The sequence below is a fragment of the Lissotriton vulgaris genome, chromosome 7 (assembly GCF_964263255.1).
Source record: "Lissotriton vulgaris chromosome 7, aLisVul1.2, whole genome shotgun sequence".
Taxonomy (NCBI): Eukaryota; Metazoa; Chordata; class Amphibia; order Caudata; family Salamandridae; genus Lissotriton; species Lissotriton vulgaris.
In genome coordinates this window covers 938,134,351-938,157,785 of record NC_141695.1, presented here as the reverse complement: position 1 = coordinate 938,157,785, position 23,435 = coordinate 938,134,351, and the positions used below count along the sequence as shown (strand labels likewise).

At 43.2% G+C, this 23,435-nt stretch overlaps 1 pseudogene; it reads left to right on the top strand.

The window, feature by feature from the left end:
* The window catches only part of LOC147702763 (protocadherin gamma-B5 pseudogene), a 47,079-nt pseudogene extending 23,892 nt beyond the window's left edge, over nt 1-23,187 (top strand).
* Nucleotides 23,188-23,435: the final 248 nt, after the last annotated feature.

Below are 23,435 nucleotides of genomic sequence, written 5' to 3'. Positions count from 1 at the left end.
CATGGCATTACCGTCCACCTTTAACCCAACTCTGGAACAAGTAGGAATGGAAGTTGCTACATTTGAGAACGCAGTAATCAAACAATTAGAACAACAACTTAAGTTCATTCCCAAACCCATATATAATCGCAATAAAAATGAATTTCAGCCATGACCAACCTCAAAGATAACAAATCTCTCACCATAAAATGTTGTGATAAGGGTGGAGGAATTGTTGTCTTAAATACAACCGACTACAAAACCAAAATGTCACATCTATTACAGGATCAGAACTTCTACTCGAAAATCTCTATTAACCCCACCATTAAAATACAAAAAAGGATTCTACACCTTACCGAATTGGCATTAGATGAAGGATCCATTTCCATCAAAGAATATGAATACCTAAATCATTCTTTAGGGAAAACTGCCTGTATATATGGGGTACCTAAGATTCATAAAAACATAGAAAACCCCCCGACTAGACCTATAGTTTCCACCATAGGCACCGTTACTGAACCTCTGTCCGAATTCCTAGATAACCTCTTGAGACCATATATCCCCCTAACCCAATCACATATTTTAGACACCAGGGATATCATAAATAAAGTCGAACACCTACCCTTTATTCAAAATTTAGAAGTGCTCGTTACTTTGGACATTGAGTCCCTTTACAGCAGCATGCCACAGGCAGGTGCCATACAAGCTATCAGCTGGTTTATAGATACTTTCAATATACCGTGCTGTAAACCCTTCATTATCGAATGCCTACAAATAATACTGACGGAAAACATCTTCTCTTTTGGTAATGACATGTTCCGACAAATTAAAGGCGTAAGCATGGGCGCGTTAGTTGCACCATCCATTGCCAACATTTATATGGCCATGTGGGAATCTAAATTCATATTCAATGAGGTTGCCCTCTTCTTTGAGTCGGTTACCCAGGGGTCCAGATATATCGACAACATCTTCTTTATCTGGACCGGTGGGGCAGACACCTTAACGGACTACATTGAATGGCTCAACCTCACTGACCCCAACCTCAAATTTGCATCAAACATCAGCAGTATTCAAGTCCAATTTCTTGACATTAACATACTCAACCGAATAGGTCATCTTGAAGTAAATTTACATATCAAACCTACCGCACGCAACACTCTCCTTCACTTCAACAGCTTCCACCCCCGTAATCAAAAAGACAGCATCCCCTTTTCCCGATTCTTGCGAGTCAGGCATAACTGTTCCACCCTTTTCCGACTTCGACAAACAATCAATAGTGATGAAAACTAAATTCAAAGAAAGAGGATACCCACACCGACTCATCAGAGAATCATATAAAAGAGCTACGTTCTTTGATAGAGTCTCCTCCGATCACAAAACAGACAACCAAAAAACTGGTTAGTCTGTATAACCAAACATTCAACACTTGATGCCACAGTGAAACATATAATAAATAAGAACTGGCATATCCTCAACTGTAACAGCGCCTCAGCCAATAAACTAGAGAAACCTATATACGCCCACCGCAGAAATAAAAATCTAAAAGATATTTTAGTCCATTCCAAATTTGAAGACCAAACTCTGAAAACGCCCTTTGTCCAAAAGTCCATCAATGGCAATCTCCCTATCAAAGGAACCACCAAATGCACACAATGTAAGTCTTGTGATTCCATCATCCCTGGCGAGGCATTCATATATAATGGCATTATCATCCAGGCCACCAACATGTGGAACTGCAAGACACAGAACGTAGTATACCTTGTTCTGTGTCCTTGCAATTTAGCATACGTTGGAGAAACGGCCAGAGCCATTCATGCCGCATTGCTGAACATAGATCTTCCATCAGGACAGCTAAAATGGTGGCACCCATAACCAAACATTTTCTCTAAAATAACCATAAACCAGAAGACATACGCTGGTGTATTTTAGAAAAAAATAATACAAATGCCAATACCAACAGCACCAGCATAAGGAAAAAATGTGAAGTGTACTGGATTTTTTCCTTAGACACCTTTAAAAGGGGACTTAACAATGACCTCCCATGGGAGAATGCCATAATCTAAGGCAACCCCCGGTCATAGCCAACCCCATTAGTCCCCCAACTAATGAATAAGAACACACTGCTGTACCATTTAATCCCCTTTAGCTTCGCTGTAAGAAATAGGGCCCCAATTTCTTTCATTATAAGAATTCCTTTCATCTATGACCAATTTATCCTTAGTCACAGATATTCACTGATCACTTTTAGCAACCGCACCCCCTCGAACAAGAGATGTTCCATCTACACTCAATAGATCCTTGGAAATATATATTTCCTGTGAACGTGCAATAGTTAATTCTAAGTTGGATACTTGGCATAGAGTCCCACCACAAAGATAAGGACCCACAACTTAGGTCACCATTTAAGTTTTCACTATCCAAACGGTACTGACAGATAATATGGCCACACACACAAATGATCACTATACTACATTTGCATTTATTATGCTCAGGATACTCTATACGCAACTACCTGCCCCTTTATACCACAGTGAGACATCCATTAGTGACGTGTGAGCCATTTTACACATCCACAAAGGATACGCCGTTGTATTTTAATGGGCTACTATCAACTGGCCTTTTGCTGAATATTCTCCCACAGTCTTGCATTAGGTACGGTAAAAAACGGCTAAATTACTCTCATACACTATGAGCGAGTCTTTCCTTGTAAACACCATGATGTTTACCAGTTTTTTATTATCTTCCATGTTCACAGTGACGTGGGTCACGTGACACGGAAGTATATTTTTCTAATCCCATTTCGCGCCGGCGCTCGTCTTGCTACCCGTAATCTCGCGATACCAAAACAGCTATATCTCACGTCCATTCAACCATTCATGTCAGCATCTGGCACCAGAACCCTGTCCGGAGACTAGGTAGATCTACTTTTGCATATCCGGTAAGAAGCATACAAGCATTCTATGCACTAATACTATATTTAATCAGTAGCCGTTATATCCCCTTTCCCCTGCTACCTATGCACGGCAATCCTTGTGATGCCATTTAAACAGCTTAAATCAATTTTTTTTGCATTGCCTAGCTCCCATATAACCTCTTCCATGCTCATGACGGAACCGTTCCGTCACGAGCCACGGGTGGGCTGTGCTGGTGACGGAACGGTTCTGTCACGGCCCTGCCGCAGCTCCTGCGCGACGCGAATTCCGCGCCTGCGCTGACATTCTAAAGAACGGGCGGGCCGTGACGGAACCGTTCTGTCACAAGCACAGCTCACCCGCAAGCCATGACGGAGCGGTTCCGTCACAAGCACGGAACCGCCGCGCGGCCGCCCGACCCCCTTAGCGCAGCGGCGGAATAGCCGCCGCAGCGAAGGGGATAATATCGTGGCGATATACATTGCCTAGTCATTAAGCAAATATTGTGGGTTCTTCTACCTACATTGGCCCACCTTGCACACAAAGCAACAAACCTGCCCCCATACCGCCAGCAGAAAGCTTCTCTTCCCGCCGGGCAGATGCTGCCTGTTCAGGCACAAAACGCAAATAGCACATAGTACCAGGCTAGGGAGTGCTTTGACCTGACACCTCTCATCTATTTTTTCAAGCACATTAATTTAACGGCTCCTGAGTATTCGACCCCTTCCGCAATATACCTACCGCTAGCAACGCTAGGAACTATTATGTATTAAAATAGCAGGCACATTAATTTAATGGTTCCTGCTTATCTGGCCCCTTTCCGCAAGATACCTACTGCCAGTAACGTTGGGAATCACTACCTATTAAGCCAGTGGGCCCCCCCAGATTTTTAAAATAACTACATGTATCTCAATGGGGATATCCAAAAAATCTGGCATGGATCCGGCCCTCCAGGACCGGTTTGGAGACCCCTGCTCTACATGTATTAGTTTTGTGTCATTTAATTATTGTTGACAAATTATCTCATGTGTATTTTTATCATGTTTTCTGGAATTCTATATTTATAGATAAATATTCCATATATGCCAAACACTTGTTTGCAATGTTTGGTAATGTTTCTCTATCATTCTACTTAAAGGCAATACATGTTAATCAAATTTTACTGTTTATGTCATTACTTCTGAGCACTGTAGTAACTGAATTATTTTGTCAAGCCTGTTTAAATATTTTCTTAATATAGACTATGTCTTCATCATCTTTAGGAATCTGTGGCTCGATTCCCAGAAGAAGGCTCTGTCATAGCGCCGAAACGCGCATCGGAATTAATCCCAATCTCGCCACACTACTATGTATTAGCTTGGATAAAGACATCTCCTTGTTTTTTATTGTGATATTATATTGATTGTATATTTTGTGTCTAATATTGACTGTACATTTAGTGTCCAAAATTAACTGTTGAATTTATTGTGTTTTTACTTTCTCATTTTTTAATAAATACAGACCTTTTTTATAAATTTTCTCGCTTGACATTACATTTTTCTTTCCTCAGGAATCACATATTATTCATAGACGTCTAGCATTTACTACTGTCTAGGAAGCTATTTACATCACGTTTTACCCTGTCCTAGAAGTACTCTACTTAGCCAGGGGGTCCTTGTTATCTCAAATATATATAACAATAATGACAAACTCAGTGTTCTACTTCTGTCAAAAACAAAGAAAATCAGTGTACACATCTCAGCCGAAAATGCGCACTCGACAATAGGTAATCGTTGCTTGAACGGTACCTTCCCCATGCCAGGAATAGCACACCCCTGGATGATATCTGTTTCATTCTGTTGTAGAATCGTAAAGAGTGGGGCGCCCTGAAATAGGATAATAATATAGAGCTGTTTCAAATATTATGTTGATGCCGCCCATTTGGTTTGTTCAAATTGTATTTTAGAGCAGTAGGCAGATTTTTGCATAAGTTTGCTACGATTAATTATAATTTGGTAGGTTAAATACGTATTTTAAAACAGGGTCAGCGTGCATCATGGTTGATCCACAATGCGTATCAGATATCAGTGTCAAATTTAGGGTTTTTGTTGCCCTGGGTAAGACATATTTTTGGGCGCCTCTGTTAGGAGCAACTTTGGGTTTTATTATCCATTTTCTTCTAATTTAGGCCACCTTCCCAAGGGGAGTGGGGTTCTGGGAGGGTGGGGGCAATGGGCAATTGCAGTCCTGCCAAGTATCACGCATTAGTCTTGACACTAACGCCTTTCAGTGTGGTGCTCCGCATCACCGCACTGAAATGCATTGTCACGCAATATAGGCATAGCGCTTCAGCTGTCAAGCCATTAGCGCTGCCTACTGCTAAAGCAAAGCTGGAGTGTTGGCTGCGCGCTCGCTCCCTTGCGTGTGCGCTCTGATCACAGGCTTGGGGGCCGGCTCGGCTGACTGCTACAGTGTATCAATACATAAGGAGATTTCCGGCGGTGGCGCCGCACTGACTGCGTCACGTTGAGGTAGCGGTTGCAGCAAATCATGGCAGCACTCCTCTAGTCGCACCACCGCGTGGCTCCCGGCTGCAGTAATTTTAAAATGACAACGATGGCCCCACTGCGAATTGCTGAGGGAGTTACGTTGCAGCTGGTAGGCCGGTCCGCTCCCAAGGTAAACTTGAATTGCAGTGGCTCACGGTTCGTGGCCTGAGGTGGCTTCACAAGTAAGTGGAGACTGACAGTGTTTGCTGCATGCAGCCTTACGAGTGAGTTAATATGAAGAATTTTTAGGAAATTATTTGTTTTTTAGAGCAGCGCGATCAGCTGCCTCAGTGGCGGTCGTGTTGCAGTAAACTGTAGTTCAGAGTTCTGCCCGGCAAAGCTGCAGGCTCCAGACAGCTTGCGGGCTGAGTGTGACCAAGTGTTTGCCTGAGCTGCGGCCCATGCCCTAAGTGCCCGGGGGTACGTGCTGCTGTCTGCGCCGGTTACAAGAGAAGCTGTACTTGGATTTCAGAAGAGTCCACACGAGGTCCAGCTCATAGGCGAGGCCAAAAGCAGAATACACATAATCAAACTCTGTGAAAACAGGAGTGTAGGAGCCTGGAGGCGGAAGCAATCCTGTGCCGGTCACCGCACCACACGGGATTCCAAAGAGGGGATGTTTTCTAGCAGAATAAATAACGGAGTTGTGAATAGTGTGCACTGTTTCAGTAAAATTGTATGGTTGTTGCTGCTTTGTCTTGCCGTCATGTCAGGGAACCAAGCCCCACCGCTCCCGATCATCTTGAGTTTCGTCAGTAATTATCCCAGGACCACAACCTGTTGCTAACGCCAGAGACTGAAGACGAAGCAATGCAATGAAACTGACCTGGCTGTATTTTCGGTTTCCTTCTCTGATTGTTCTGTAAAATGAAGAGAGACCAATCCGTGTATCCAGAGGATGAAGATGGAAGGCACTGTTTTGTTTGGCCTCCTTTCATTTTACAGAATAAGAGCAGGAAACCGAAAATACAGCCAGGTCAGTTACGGACCGCGATCCAGCCCTACTGGCTGTGTTGATACATTACGGAGACCCGCAAAGGTAGAACTCGACTGAAGCACTGGGTAGGTCTGCTGTTAACACTCCTCTGTTAACTGGTGGGTCTCGAGGGTCATAAGCAGGAGGGGAATCGACGCTGAGAGTTAGCTATTAGGCCTTAGGCCTCGAGTCAAGGGTAGACGCGGTAACTCACAGCTGTCTTCACAGTTTTATCCTATAGAGAAGCTTCCCCTTGCACACTCTGCAGCCCTTTGCAAATATTCAGCACTGTTGATATTACATTTCTGACTGCTACCATGTGATGTTGGTGCCCTGAACGGACGTCTCATTGGTATCTGTGTCTTAAGTTTCCATTTCAGGGATCTAGAGCAGTTCGAAGATGTTTCAGTGCTTTTATTTTGCTCACAAGGAAGTGTCACTCATAGTTGTTGAATATCACTCATATTTACTCTGAAATTGTGGAAATGTCACACATAAGCAACCTGAAACCTTGGCAGCTATGCAATTGCCCAGTTTGCCCATGCCTTAAAAAGTCTCAGTCGGGTATACGAATTGATTTTAAAATCTAGGTCAGCTTTCCGAGTGCTGTTTTTTAAACGTGCAGTTGTCACATGAAGTTCTGATAATCAGCCACAAGATGCCGCTGTTGTCCGGTGTGAACTGAAACTGGACCTAGATCCATTTAACCTTCTGCAATCGCATTGGACATGCAGTAAATCCGTGACGTGCAGTGAGAGGTGTGTTTAGCCGCACTTGTTTAAATGACTGCGCACACGAGCTGTGTTTTTTGCCTGTGTTTGTGGCGAATATTATAGGCACTCCAACGCTGGGTTTATCTGTGCCAGGATCGGTTGTTCATAAATATCGCTACTGTTCCTGGAAAAAATCACAAGGAAACAACAGCCGTGATGGAACCTGAGCAGAGAGAACCAGGAAGGAGAGATCGGCTGCAAGTACTGTTTTTTTTCTTGTTCCTGTGGGGGCTCCAGGGGGCTGCGTCAGTGCAGCTAAATTATTCTATCGCCGAAGAGACGAAAATAGGTTCCTATGTTGCAAACGTTGCTAAGGATTTGGGTTTGATTTTACAAAAGCTTCCGGGACGGGACCTTCGCGTTGTTTCTGATACCAATAAGCAATACTTCACCGTAAATCTGGAAAATGGAAACTTGAACATAAATGACAGAATAGATAGAGAGGATATGTGTGGAGAAAAACTCAGCTGCGTTATCAATATGGAGGTGGTCGTGCAGAACCCTCTAAATGTGTACCACGTGACTGTGGCGATCCAGGATGTAAACGACAATGCACCAACGTTCTTGAAACAAAACATACACCTCGAAATTGGCGAGTCCACCCTGCCTGGGGCACAATTTGTTTTAGAAAATGCGAGAGATGCCGATGTTGGGATAAATTCGCTGCAGAGCTATCAGCTGAGTCCAAATCATCATTTTACTTTGGAAAAGAAGCAAACCAGTGACGGTTCATTATATGCAGAACTGGTGTTGGAGAAGCCCCTCGACAGAGAAAAGCAAGGGACACATCATTTAATTCTTACAGCCTCTGATGGAGGGAATCCAGTGAGGACCAGCACTGCCCAGATCAGCATTATAGTTTCGGATATAAATGATAACCCCCCGACCTTCACCCAGGAGCTCTACAGAGTCCGTGTAAAGGAAGGCTCGCCGCCTGGCACCCTCGTCATACACCTCAACGCCAGTGACATTGATGAAGGGGTAAATGCACACATCAGCTACTCCTTCTCCAGCATAACCGAAAATGCTCGCACCTCATTTAGTCTGAATGCGATAACGGGAGAAATTAAAACTATAAAGCCTCTAGACTTCGAAGAAACGGAGAGTTATAAGCTTGTTGTAGAAGCAAGAGATGGCGGTGGACTGGTTTCCCACTGTAAAATACTAATAGAGGTTACTGATGAGAATGACAATGCACCACAGATAACCTTCACATCCATCTCGAGCCCAGTTCTGGAGGACGCGGTGCCCGGAACAGTGATAGCTCTGATTAGAGTCGGTGATAGAGACTCTGGGGTGAACGGAGAAGTTGACTGCCACATCCAAGACCAGCTCCCCTTTTCACTAATATCTTCTTCTGCAAGATATTACAAGCTCCTTACAATAAACCTCCTCGACAGGGAAACTACTGCAGAATACAACATCACTATCGTAGCCACAGATAGAGGTCCATCTCCTCTTTCCACAAGAAATACTGTACACCTAATAGTATCCGATGTCAATGACAACCCACCAGTTTTCGAGGAGTCTTCCTACACTGCATATGTTTCAGAGAACAACACGCCTGGTGCCCCTGTCTACAGAGTTAAAGCTTCTGACTGTGATTTGGATCAGAATTCAAGAATAATTTACTCCATTCTAAACATTCATTCTAACGAAGCTCTCACATCACCCTACATCTCCATTAACTCCCAGACGGGCGTGATCTATGCGCAGCACTCATACGATTATGAGCAGCTCAAGGAGTTTCAGTTCCAGGTGAAGGCTGCGGATGCTGGTTCTCCTCCTCTCAGCAGCAATGTCACTGTGAGAGTATTTATTGTGGACCAGAATGACAATGCTCCTGAAATACTATACCCTTCCGCAGGGTCTGATGGCTCTGTTGTATTTGAGATGGTGCCTCCATCTGCTGATCGGGATTACCTGATAACAAAAGTGGTGGCCGTGGATGCAGACTCGGGGCACAATGCATGGGTGTCCTACCAGTTACTTCCAGGAGCCGAGGCACAACTCTTTAAAATCGGAATGCATTCCGGAGAAATTCGAACGGCTCGTACTTTTCTAGAGAAAGACTTTCTAAACCGCAGAGTGGTCATCTTAGTAAAGGACAATGGGAATCCCCCTCTCTCTTCCACTGTAACTTTAAACCTGGTCATTGCAGAAAACATTCAAGAAGCTCTCCCGGAACTGGTGAACCACTCCACTGATTCAAGCTATCAGTCATATCTAGAAGTCTATTTAGTATTAGCTTTAACTTTAATTTCATTGTTATTTCTTTTAACAGTGACATGTGCTGTGATTATAAAGTGCCGCCAGAACAAAATGCCTCCAGTTTTGAATTCCCTAAATCCCACTCTGTATTATAATCTTGACCCAAGATTCACATCTAACTACCTCAATGGGACACTGCCCCTGCCCTACTCTTATGAGGTCGCAGTAGCTCTGGAGTCAAGTCAAAATGAGTTCACCTTATTCAAGCCACATACAGATGTGCCAAATGATCTTCTTTTAGCTTTGGATGAATCTGGCCCTGGAAAGGAGACAAGTGGCGTAACTAGTGGAATGGAAACCCATAATCAGGTAAGACATACATAACTTTAATTATTTTATCGTATTCTTATCTTTCCATACTTTTTATCATAGTTTGGACTTTTCTTTCGGAAGTTAAATTGGGAACATAATAAAGGAGTTACTTTGGAAGCTTCAATTATTCATGAAGTTATTGTGCAAAGAAATACACGGGGTAGCCTATCACAGCTGTTCTTGAGCGAAAATATTTATTTCGCGCTTTAAAAAAAAATATCATACAACTTGTAAGCAAATTCTTTTATTATATTAAGATCTACTTTTAATTTGTAGTTTGCCATTAGATGTGTGATTTATTGGGTTTATTTTAAAGCAACGAGGAGAAATATGAGGAAAGATAACTTTCTTAATTTATTTGAAATAAGAAGGCTTGACACTTTATGTAGGACGCATTTATAATATATATATATATATATATATATATATATATATATATATATATATATATATATATATACATACATATATATATATAACATTTTAACAATAATATAGTCTTTCTTGAATAATAATTGAAGTAATGTTTTGTGTTAAAAATAGACAAACTGTCTGCATTCAAGGAAATACGTCTCTCTATAAAGACACACATTCTAAAACCGCATGTAGGAATGTTTACTTCAGGGCATTAAAACATGAGAAAAAAGGAGAATTAAATGCAGAGTGAACAATTTCTGAGCATGCTAATTGTGGCTGTTTAAAAAATTCGAGCAAATAACAATAAATATAGAGCAGTAAAACTGTATATTGGCACATTTTATTATGTGTGCCTAATTAAATTGTTTAATGAAGCAGCATTTTATATATCATTATTTAATATTGTGCATTATTTTTTACAGGATTTATTTTTATTGTGAATAAAAAAGTTAATTGCAAATAAATAAAAAAAATTGTGGGTTAGCCTGTCGATTTAGAAAACAAATGATGTTCTTGCAATGATTGTGCTTTATAGTAAAGTCGAAACCCAGTAGTCACAATTGACCTGTTTTAAAACTTTGACTGCCCTATACATTTTTTTATTCACAATTGTTAGCATTTTTAAGTCTTAGAGCCATTAATATCGACTTTACACTTGAGCCCAGCTTTTAACAAACAAAGCATTTAAATTGTTGAAGTCAATTGCTATTTGTCTCATTACCACGTAGATATCCTCAGAAAAATAATTATATCCTTGGAACTGTGGAAGAGGTGTGGCGCCGCGGCCAGGGCGACTGACTCCGGAATTTGGGGATCACGGTTCTATCCCCGGTGCCGGGGCAGATTAGCCCAGCACCATGTGACTCTTCGGCAATAGTTTGCTTAATCTTCCCAACGGCCCTAAGCGCCTAGAGACCCTTACGGGTGATTGTTCGTGCTTTACAAATGTGGATTATTATTATTATCCTTATGTTGCAATTATAGAACTATTAAACCACAGAGAGTATACCCAATTAGATCACATGTTCCTGTTAAGTTTATATTTGTGTTAGCTTTAAAAAAAGAAAAACAAAGAAAAGAAAGATGCAATCACTTGACCCACTCTAAAAGGCATGTGCCATCTCTGCGGCACTCTTTCACACTCTGTGTGGTTTTGCTGAGTAAACTCATTGGGAGTGAATTTTTATTTTTTTTTGTGAACTATATTGTGAGGGATTATTGTTAGCCTTTAAATAGGGGATACAACATAAAAGACTACTAGTGCACACCCGAACCAAGTCCACGTCTAGCCCTAAAAACAAAGCTCCATAATAAATCTCCTCAGGGTCACATGCTAGTTTGTTAGTGGTTCATGCATGATTTCCAAAAACATGTAACACAGTCCACACCTAGCTGTAGGTTAAAAAAAGAAAATGGGAACAATGTATATACATCAACTGTAAAAGTCACAATCTGATTTGTTTACTTGCATGGATGAGAGAGTGTGTTTTATGATACAATCACTTGACCCACTCCAAAAGGCATGTGCCATCTCTGGGTCACTCTTTCACACTCTGTGTGGTTTTGCTGAGTAAACTCATTGGGAGGGAATTTTTGTGTTTTTTGTGAGCTATATTGTGAGGGATTATTGTTAGCCTTTAAATAGGGGATACAACATAAAAGACTACTAGTGCACACCAGAACCAAATCCACGTCTAGCCCTAAAAACAAAGCTCCATAATAAATCTCCTCAGGGTCACATGCTAGTTTGTGAGTGGTTCATGCATCATTTCCAAAAACATGTAACACAGTCCACACCTAGCTGTAGGTTAAAACAAGCATTAGAAATGCAATAGGTCTCGCAGCATTAGAGTTAGTGCTTTTAGAATTGTTTATGGTTTTTTTTGTAAATCTTTAGCATGAGGTTGAGGGTGAGTGAGGGTGAGGGGTTGAGGGTGAGTGAGGGTGAGGCTGAGGGGTTGAGGGTGAGGGTGAGTGAGGGTGAGTGAGGCGTTGAGGGTGAGTGAGGGGTTGAGGGTGAGTGAGGGTGAGTGAGGAGTTGAGGGTGAGTGAGGGTGAGTGAGGGGTTGAGGGTGAGTGAGGGTGAGGGGTTGAGGGTGGGTGAGGGGTTGAGGGTGGGTGAGGGTGAGGGGTTGAGGGTGAGTGAGGGTGAGGGTGAGTGAGGGTGAGTGAGGGTGAGTGAGGGTGAGTGAGGGGTTGAGGGTGAGTGAGGGGTTGAGGGTGAGTGAGGGGTTGAGGGTGAGTGAGGGTGAGTGAGGGGTTGAGGGTGAGTGAGGGTGAGGGGTTGAGGGTGGGTGAGGGGTTGAGGGTGAGTGAGGGTGAGTGAGGGGTTGAGGGTGAGTGAGGGTGAGTGAGGGGTTGAGGGTGAGTGAGGGTGAGGGGTTGAGGGTGGGTGAGGGGTTGAGGGTGGGTGAGGGTGAGGGGTTGAGGGTGAGTGAGGGTGAGGGTGAGTGAGGGGTTGAGGGTGAGGGTGAGTGAGGGTGAGGGTGAGTGAGGGTGAGTGAGGGTGAGTGAGGGGTTGAGGGTGAGTGAGGGTGAGTGAGGGGTTGAGGGTGAGTGAGGGGTTGAGGGTGAGTGAGGGTGAGTGAGGGGTTGAGGGTGAGTGAGGGTGAGGGGTTGAGGGTGAGTGAGGGTGAGGGGTTGAGGGTGGGTGAGGGTGAGTGAGGGGTTGAGGGTGAGTGAGGGTGAGGGGTTGAGGGTGGGTGAGGGGTTGAGGGTGGGTGAGGGTGAGGGGTTGAGGGTGAGTGAGGGTGAGGGTGAGTGAGGGTGAGTGAGGGTGAGTGAGGGGTTGAGGGTGGGTGAGGGTGGGTGAGGGTGAGTGAGGGTGAGTGAGGGTGAGTGAGGGGTTGAGGGTGAGTGAGGGTGAGTGAGGGGTTGAGGGTGAGTGAGGGGTTGAGGGTGAGTGAGGGTGAGTGAGGGGTTGAGGGTGAGTGAGGGTGAGGGGTTGAGGGTGGGTGAGGGGTTGAGGGTGAGTGAGGGTGAGTGAGGGTGAGTGAGGGGTTGAGGGTGAGGGTGAGTGAGGGTGAGGGTGAGGGTGAGTGAGGGTGAGGGTGAGTGAGGGTGAGTGAGGGTGAGTGAGGGTGAGTGAGGGTGAGTGAGGGTGAGTGAGGGTGAGTGAGGGTGAGTGAGGGTGAGTGAGGGTGGGTGAGGGTGGGTGAGGGTGGGTGAGTGTGGGTGAGTATGGGTGAGGGATTGAGGGTGAGGGGTAACAGTAAATCATTCATTCCTCACACACAAATAGAGAACATTCCGTTTAACGATCCTTCCAACAATCTATTCACCTGGAGCATTTTTACAAGACGACTCCTGAGAAGAAAGCTGCCGGAACAAATGAACGGCTGTGGACCGTCATTGAGAGACTCCCTTTTCCGCGTTGGTTTTTGTTTGGTCCTGATGGTTACGTGAGCGTCATCATGTGGCCATTATCATCAGCGTGGCAACAGTCGGTAAACTGAAGGGGTGAGCTCAACCTGTATGCTTTTTATGCCAGGCCCACCCCGCCAGTACCCACTCTAAGTTCCTGGTTGTGACGTCACGCAGCACAGGATGCGCAGTGCAGCGATTGGGTTTTAGGCGTGGAAAGTGGGCGGGACTTCGGGTTGTCACCGTAGACGTCAGCGGTTTTTGCGGAAGTGTATGATGATGGCGATGGAGTTAGGCAGACAGCAGCAGGAAGGTGCATTTGGCTCGTTACCTGTCGACCCACTTTCCCGGTTCACGTGCCCAGTCTGCCTGCAGGTCTTCGAGAACCCCGTGAGAGTCAAGTGCGGACATGTGTGAGTGTGACACCCGTGGACCGAAGCTCGAAAAGGACATAATGTGTCAGGGAAGCAAATTGGAAAACTGGCAGGGCCAGTGAGTGGGTCAGCGAGTCGTGGCTCCGAAGCTCACCCCTTCCCAAGATGGCGCGGGGAAAAAAAAAGGATCGGCCAATACACACATCATGTCAGTATGCCGATACCATGCTAATATGCCGATAGGAATTACGAAATAAATAGGATTCTATCTTATAATATAAAAATAATCAATGAGCCCAATCCTTAACATATACATGACGAGAGAAATGTTTGGCCAGTACTACAAAACGCATTTCGGTAGGAACTACTCCCCTCCAAGATGGCGCGTTCAAAACGCCGGGGAACACATACATAATACGAAGGCACGGACTTGTGGCAAAGCTGATGCCAATTATCCAATTGAATCCCCTTTAAAAACAGCGCGTCCTGCCGAAGACCTCTGAGAGAGGAAAAAGACGAGGCAGACGTGTGCAACCGGAGCTAGCGGGTAAACAAACACGGACGGTATCTTCTACGCGGGCAGTGAAGGCGGGAGGCTGTCAGAGGGAGCCTGGCTGACGAGCTGGGAGAGAGGGTGAGAGAGACGGCAGGATGAGAGAGAGGGTGAGAGAGACGGGAAGATGGTAGGGGGGTGAGGGAGACGGCAGGGTGGGAGGAGAAAGGGTGAGAGAGAGATACCAGGATGGGAGAGAGAGAATGTGAGTACAAGACGGAGGGGAGGGGGAGGAGAAATGCGACACGGCGGGAGGGGGCGGAGCGGGTAAACAAACACGGACGTGCACGCGCCCGTGACTTTTAAGGTCAATGCGCATGCGCATAAGCTTAATGCGCATGCGCATTGACCTTAAAAGTCACGGGCACTGCAAGGAATCGCCACGATTCCTTGCAGTGCAGATAAAGAGCGGATAACTCGCAATACTCTCGCCTTGCTCGATGCGCATGCGCATCGACAGGCGAGACCTAAAAAGGAAATGGGAACAATGTATATACATCAACTGTAAAAGTCACAATCTGATATGTTTACTTGCATGGATGAGAGAGTGTGCTTTATGACTGCACACTCTAGAGTAATATCAAAGCTTTCAATCTAGTGTGGATTATGAGTGCAGGCTGGATATGATTCCTTCAGCCTGAGATTGCCCCAGTTACTGATAGGCAAAATAATATTAGACCATAAGAGCAGCATATGATGTTATAAATAGATGATGAAATTGGTCTGCCATTTTTATTAGAGAAAAAACACAATAAGAATGATGTTCAGTGGACAATCCTAAAAAAATAATCAACAACTTAGAAATTGACACCCATAAACTCAAATTTACTGAAAAAGTAGCACATATGTATCTTCACACCATAATATTATAACATAGGTTTGAATTATGACTTTATCTGGAATATATAGACAATCAATGAAAATTGCTGTGTTGCGTTGCACACAAAATGTACGATTGTCACTGTTCACAGCCCTGACACATTGGATGTTCATCTCTGCTACTAGTCAGAATGCCCCATACACCAGCCCTCATTCATGAGTAATGATAACATACATTCTTCATTGGTAATAACATACATTCTTCATTGGTGATTTTAGCAGAGTTGCAGTTAGTGGAACATGATTATGAATGTGTTGGAAAAGAAGCCGGAGATGTATTGATACGAAGACCCATAGCATATTAGGTTCTGGTAGTGAATGTGAAAATCACATGAAGCTACAATACAGCAGTGTAAGGAACACTGAACCAGACTCATTGATGTATAAAGAGCCATGTTCATTAATATGTCAATTATATGGAACCAATACCCCACAATGTATTTTAATTTTTGTTAACACCTAAACAAATGAAATATTGGAACACCTTCCAACTATTTAATTCCAGTCAGCTGGCAACATCCACATCAGGCACTGTTTAGGTTATACAATAACATAATACCACCACGCGTTGTTGTAATGTGAAACCAGAACTTGTAGCCGGGGATTGCATTGTGAATCACCAGCATTCACAAAATAACATATAAACCTACTATAGACAATACATTAGGGATGGAGAGTGGAGGACAAAGTAAGTTAAGGTATTTGGGAAGCTAAAAAACGAGGATCCTGCAGAATTTTTTTCAAAACATGGCAGTAACTATGCCCAAAAAGATTGTCAAATATCTACAGGAAATCGCTCCAAGTGTTAAACTTCAAAGCCACCCATGGTCCATAAAAAAACACAATAGGTCCAGTACTGGTAAAGGATAAAGCAACAGGAAAAGAACATTTTGCATGTGTTCAGCTGATGTAGAAGAGGTGGTAAGATTGCCGAAGTTATATAGCTATGTTTTGGGGGTTCTCCAACATCAGTTTTTTTTGCACAATTAAGTAAGAAGGAATGCATGAGAAACAAGGAAACTTGTCTTAATATTGTATTTTGCTGTATTCCTTACTTATTTTTGTGCATTTGAATGGAAAAAACAAACATTGATGCTGATTCTGTGAAAAGCAGGGTTAGCTTATTTTCACTTATACACAGATAACACATAGGTTGGTATTGCATAGGGGTGTAGAAAGATTTCTATAGGACATATAGGTTTTGAAGAAAACTCCGAACTCAGAGAGGCACTATATAAAACACTGATACAAGTAGGCCAGTGTATATTAAGGAGATATATAGGGTCCTAATAACCGTTATCTTTGCAATTTACTTTTATTCTTGCAACCAGGGTGCATTAGTAAACAAAAATTGTCTATCTAGGGACATAATTGTATCCATTTGCTGACACCCTTATGGCTCACACTGTACACATGAACTCATTACCAGTGTGCTTAGGCTGAGTCCACCTTCAAAGCACACTGGGGGGGAAGAAGCCCCTTTGAAGCTTGCCAGATAGAGTGAGTCATGCGGTTGCATTTTATTTTAGGAGGCTGTCAAAATATGACATTAAAAGGATTAATCAATCCAATACTCTAGTAGGTAAAATAATATTATATCTTAAAATAAGGACTACACTGTTTTTCAGAGTATTCCTTGTAAAGTAATGAAGGGTATATTATCTGTCCTAATATTCACCCTCTCACTCCTCCTTTGTTATATCTCATGACCAAGTGGGTCCTTGTGAATCTTATGTAACTGTAACATGATCCCTGTATTTTCCCAGATGAATTGAGTCACTTATTTGCACATACATATTACATCATGAATACAAAAAAATAGCACCCTAGTTTACAGGATCGATGTTATGTTGTCCCTTCAAGCATTTGGTATTTCTCTTCAAAGTGCATTTTTTACAGTCTTGTATTAATAAAACTAGAAAGAAATATTTTATAGTCAACAAAATGTTATGTAATCCACATATGTATATTGCTTTTGCTGTTGGTATTGTAGTGCTGTTTAATCTTTTTCTGGTCAACAGTAATGCACTGTTCTCGGGTACCATTAATCTGGTATTCCTTGATTGGTTGCGTGTGAATGCGGTTGCTTGATTGAGGTTTGTTTGTCAAAAGCCTTGATTACCAACAGTTAGTGTTGATTATCATGAAAATAGAACGAGTTCCGTCCAGATAAGGATCTTTATATTGGGTTATGTATATAGATTGATGTACCACATAACGTTTTTTTAATTGAAAGGGATGATCATGTGTGCATTGCCCAGCGCGTGTTGTTTTTTTTTCCTCGACAGGAGTCATTAGCAAGATATGTGTTAAGAATAAGTTAAGTATATCCACCTGTTTATATTTGTGATTCCAACGTATTGATGTCATATATATAGAGACACTTTAGGTCTTTTATTGTTTGGAGTGCCTTTTTGTTTTATTCTCAAATCAAGATTTTCATCTTGCTTCCACTGTTTACATTATCGATTAGTGACTTTTGGCAGCCGACATGTGTTTCGCCACCCTAGTGGCTTATAGGCCTGGAGTTTTCTCAAGGCTTCAGTAATCTTTGAAATACCATTGTTATAATGTGATGCATATAATAACATTCAGCAATTACTTTCCACAGGAAGATCGAAAGAGCCCTGTTTATTCAGTGTAGCAACGTGTTGGTACAGGTCCTGGGTTGAATTTCATGTTTCCGGTCTGTGCTGAAGAATGACACTTAGACCTTTTCATTCAGAATATCCTAATTAGCAAGCTATATATCTATTGTTATGTAATGTTAGGTGGTTAGCATTGGATAATTATGGTATATTGGGTCTGTGCTGGATATAGGTAGCAAGATATGTCTACTGTGGCTTGCTTGGCTCACTGTGGTAAAGTTAGTGTCTGGGGAGAGTGATAATCAGAAATCTGGGAAACTATTTAACACACCTCTGTTGTGTTCCATGCATGTTGAATTTTATGTCATGAACGATCTTGCGGGGTAATATCATGATAACGCAAGATGTACAGAACAGTGCGTGTTTTAGTATCTTCAGTGCATAGGTCATAATTATGGGGGGTGAGAAATCGCAAAGTAAAATGTCTTAACATTTACTCATGGTATCTCATATGAAAATTGAATGTGAGGGCATATCTTCCATTAAAAAGTTAGGCGAAATGCCAGTAATGAGGCTACCTTGAGGACAAAATGTATCCTGTAATATGTTTTGCACTCAAATCAGTCTCCTACAAGACTAACACAAACTAGTCACCTGCAACATAAAATTGATTCAAAGTTTGCAAATATTTAAAGTTTTGCAGCCATGATATAATTTTCATATGGACCTTCTTATAATGTAGCAAATAAAATATAATAAAATCATTGCCGGTTTTAGAGACATTAATGCAGTGCAGTGCTGGCTTTCTATGAGTCATTCTATCCCATACGTTCTGTTAAATGTTGGCTTGTCCCATTGAAGAAAGCATAGTACAAGACAATGCAATCTTCAAAATAATAGCAACATTGTTTTAAATAAAACTCATTGGTTAGATATTATATAAGTAAACATAACATTATTCAACATTTCAGATGAGGAGAGGATTCAACAACTCTCCTCTCAAAGTGATTCTGCAATGTTTTTGAACATAAATGCAGTCATAGACTTTTGCGGACCACATTGACCACTCCAGCATGCCTTGCCCGCTACTCCATAATATGAACGCAGTAGGTTGAAGGAAGCATCCAATCTTTGGTCAAGTGGGGCTAAGTCAAGATCGGCTTGCAGAGATCTTCAAGTCTATGACAAGTTTTGATCTCCTCAAAAGCCCTCCTTGTCTCCCTGACCACTCCTTTGGGCAGTTGCCTTGTCAAGGCATTCATGCTTTTCTTCCTCCACTCCATTAATACTTCTCTCCCATGACACACCCGGGTGCCCCATGCATTATCTCATTCTCTCACCCGACCACAGTGTGTATAACCCAGTTCAGGTCCCTTCCATATGCCCTTGTCGTGTTCCTAGTCCGCCCACGCACAGCATCCCTCATCACCTGGGCCTAGGCATTCCCTGGGCACTGGTAAGCAACTTTCTTACCTCTCCGTTGTCTCCCTGAATGTCAATCGCTTGTCAACTTATGTCATGCATAAAAAGGTGCTGGCCTGCACGGGATCCTGTAGTAATCCACTCAAATTGTTGAATTAAGATGACTTTTATTCAGTACAAGTCAAGTACAGCAACCATCAGCAAACCCACAAATACTGGTTTAAATTGGAACATTCACATTGATGCAATTCCACTGCATCATGACCGCATCATCTAATTCTAAGCATTACTACATATCTTTCCCCCTATGGAATCAAAAAGAAAGAAAATAAGAAAACATTAGAAAATGTAACACATTGCAAAGTACAATACATATCAATGAACTGTTTTACAAATAAATCACATTCACAGTTTGCATTGCATCAAAACATACTTACAAATGAGACACTCTACACAAACTACCAAAACTCCATTTCTTCCCATCATCTAATTCAACCACAGAGCCTTCAACTGAAACAACTTTATGTGGCTGAGAAAACTTACTTTCCCCTTTTCTTACAAAACCAAACTTCCTTACAACAACCCAATCACCTTCTTTGAAAATTAAATCCTTAACATGTCTCCTACTATCAAATTCTATCTTGTTGCGCCACTGACAATCAATAGCTCTCGATCTCATTTTTTCCCTATCAACCCAAACTTGATTTTTTTCCTTCAACCACATTGCAGACTCCTTAGTACCTGGTTCTCTTCCCTTCAAAGCCACAAAAGGAGAAACTCCAGTAACTGAATGTGATGTAATTCTGTGACCCCACATCATTCTTCGCAACTCATCCTTCCAAGATAAACCATTAGCCAAAGAAAGTTGTATGGAATCCATTATCATTCTATTGACCCTCTCTACAAGTCCATTTGCTTGCGGACGGAACAAAGCCACTCTCTCATGACTAATGCCCAGACTTAGAAGAAAACTAGTCATATCTGAAGAAACTAACTGAACACCATAGTCAGTTATGAGAGTTTTGGGTACCCCTTCTTCCAAGAAAACTTCTTTCAAGAATGCAATCACATTTGAAGTGCAAACTTGCCCCATAGATTTCCAAGTAAACCACTTGCTATGGTAATCCACTAACACAAGCAAAAACCTATTATTGCAACCCAATTTGTCAATTGGACCCAAAACATCCAAGGCTAATTTCTCCCAAGGTTTCATGGGCAATTCCACACACCTCAATGGAGGTTCCCTTGTAATCTTCACTTTATCACTATTGCTACAAGCATGACAATCACGCACAAGATCCTCCACATTCTTGTCCATTTCTGGCCACCAATAAAATTCTCTTAATCTACGTTTAGTCAGACTCCTACCTAGATGTCCCTCATGTACAATTCTCAACAACTTTGACCTCAACAAAATTGGTGGAACTATCCTATTTCTTCTTAAAATCTTGTCACCTTGCAAACTAAGTTCATCCTTAACAGAAATAAATTGCTTATGTACAATCTCTTCACTAGATCCATTCCAAGAATTCATTATCAACTCTTTTATCTTCTTGTATTCCATATCCAACTCCAAAGCTTCTCTCCACTCTTCTTGACTAACAGCAAATTCACTGTCAATATTCACCACATAGTCTTCTAATATTTCTACACAAATTTGAGTGGATTACTACAGATCCCTCCACCCTGGCCTTCCTACAGGAGACACACCTTAGTGATGTGGAAAATGTCAGAAACATTTCCGGGAGTGGAGAGGGATGCTAGCAAGGCCTCCCCAAGACATAGTGAGACACACATTGCACATCTTTATCGTAAGGGGGATATTGCCACCCTAGGGCCAAAAAACCTCCTGGTCCAGGAGAGCAAGATATGGTGGGGCCCACATGGTCACTACATCTTGCTCAAAGCGTCCCTTTTGGGCTGAACCTTCTTGATTGGTTTTATCTACGCACCAATCCATGTCAAACGGGGACACCTTCGCTAACATAGCCTGCATCTTACACAAGTATTCCCTCACTAAGTCCATACTGCGGGCGACTAGAACTTGGTGTGTGACACATTTCTTGATAAGTCTGACCATCGGTGATCTCCTGCCTCCTTCGAGATCTGCTCCGAATTTTTCCTTAGTAGAGCCTTGGAGACTGACCCACACCATGACCCGGGAATACACATTCACTTCCTGTGTACATGGCACTCATATGTGGATTGATTACTTCCCGTTATCCCCATCCATGTCGGCTCTCTTAACTGATGTGTTCATATTCCCCGCTGGTGTGTCCGATCATGATGCAGTGCTGGTGTGGCTCCAACTAGGCCTGACTCTACACCCCCGGCGCAGTGGAGGATGAATGTTTCCCATTACAGACTGCCTGATAAACAACCCCTTTGTGGTCACCTCTAAACTTATTTAGACTGCATCGGCGAGACAGTGCCATCCCCTGGTGTTCTTTGGGTAGATGGAAAAGTGAAGGTCAGGGGCGACATAATGCAGGGCACAGCTTTCACAAAACGGGAGGCCCTTAAAACACACGCAGCACTGGAAGGTGAGATTGGAATGCTCATGACCTGATACTCCTCCACACCCACTTCACCAACACTGAAGGCTGTCCTGCGGGCCAAGCATGACCTTAACTCCCTTTATCACCCGCAGCAGAAAAAAAACCTTTCCGCCTTTAACAGCACTACTATGAGTGAGAGGAGATAGGTGGCTGTCTTTTAGCTTTACTAGCCCTCCAGCAGGAAGCTCCCCACACCATGCCAACCATTCGCATCCTTTAGGCACCTTAGAGACTTTTCACTCCAACTATGCTTTACCCCTCACCTTGGACATCGACAATGCTGCTACAGAGATTGCTGTTCTTGGTGCAAAATTCCCAGCCTCACCTCTTACCGACACAACAGTTCCAACTCGACCTCCCCATTACAGAGGACGAGATCAGGGAGATCATAGCAGGACTACCATATAATACATTTCCGGGCCCTGATGGATACCCCTCCGATTTCTATAGGATGCAGAAGGATCTTCTATCCCACTTACTGTGTCAGATTTTCTCAGAGCTGCAATCCTTAGCCGCCATGCTCGTGAAGGCTAAGAGTGTGATAATCATGCTCCTTTCTAAACCGGGCAAGACCCTGTGTGCTGCGCAAACCAAAGGTACATCGCTCTCATTATTGGCAACACTAAAATATCGGCCAAGCTACTAGCTAACTGCTTACAAAAGGTCCTCCCCTGTTTTGTGCATCAGCATCAGGTCAGATTTGCCCCCTCCATTCTTCTATGTCCCACCTTCGAGCCCTCTCTCATGTCCTCTAGCTTGTGCGCAATGACATGGACAAAAAGCTACTGGTCTACAGTGATGCTGACAAGGCATTTGACAGGGTGGAGTGGAACTACATGTTCTTGGTGCTGTGCCATATTGACATGGGGCCCAATTTCTCAGTATGGGTGCGGAAAGTCTACTCTCAGCCATCAGCATGGGTTACGTGCAATGGCCATGTAGCCTTCCCTTCCCTGTTTCATACAGCCTGCCCTTACGCTTCTTCTGGAATTACCAATGTCTCCAACTTTATATATATGGCAAAAGCTAACCCTCCACCCCCCCCCCCCCCCCCACACACACTTTGGTTCAGCTGGTGTCATCCCCCATCGCGACCAAATTGCAGAGATGGGGAAGTTATAAGGGTGTGGTGTCAGGCATTTACCTAATTTTGATAAACCAGCAATATTCTGTGACAGTTTCTCATTCTCTGCAGACCTGGTGGTCCGACAGTTTGGGTCTGCAGTATATGGATGAAGACTGGGCGGATTTGTTAGCTACTCTTGATGGCTCCCTCATATAAGTCAGACTGAAGTTCAGCTATTTCAAAATACTTAATCGCTGGCACTAGATGCCACTCCATTTGAGGAACTTCCTTACACCACTCAGCTTTCTGATGGTGCTTCGGCTCTGAGGAGGGAAGCATTGCTAACCTGCTGTGGGAATGTCCCTTGGTAGCTCCATACTGGGCCTCTGTGACGGCAACATTCAAGGACACTGTCCCTCTATGGGGAACCACCACGCCTCAGCTAGTCCTTCTCTATGATAGAG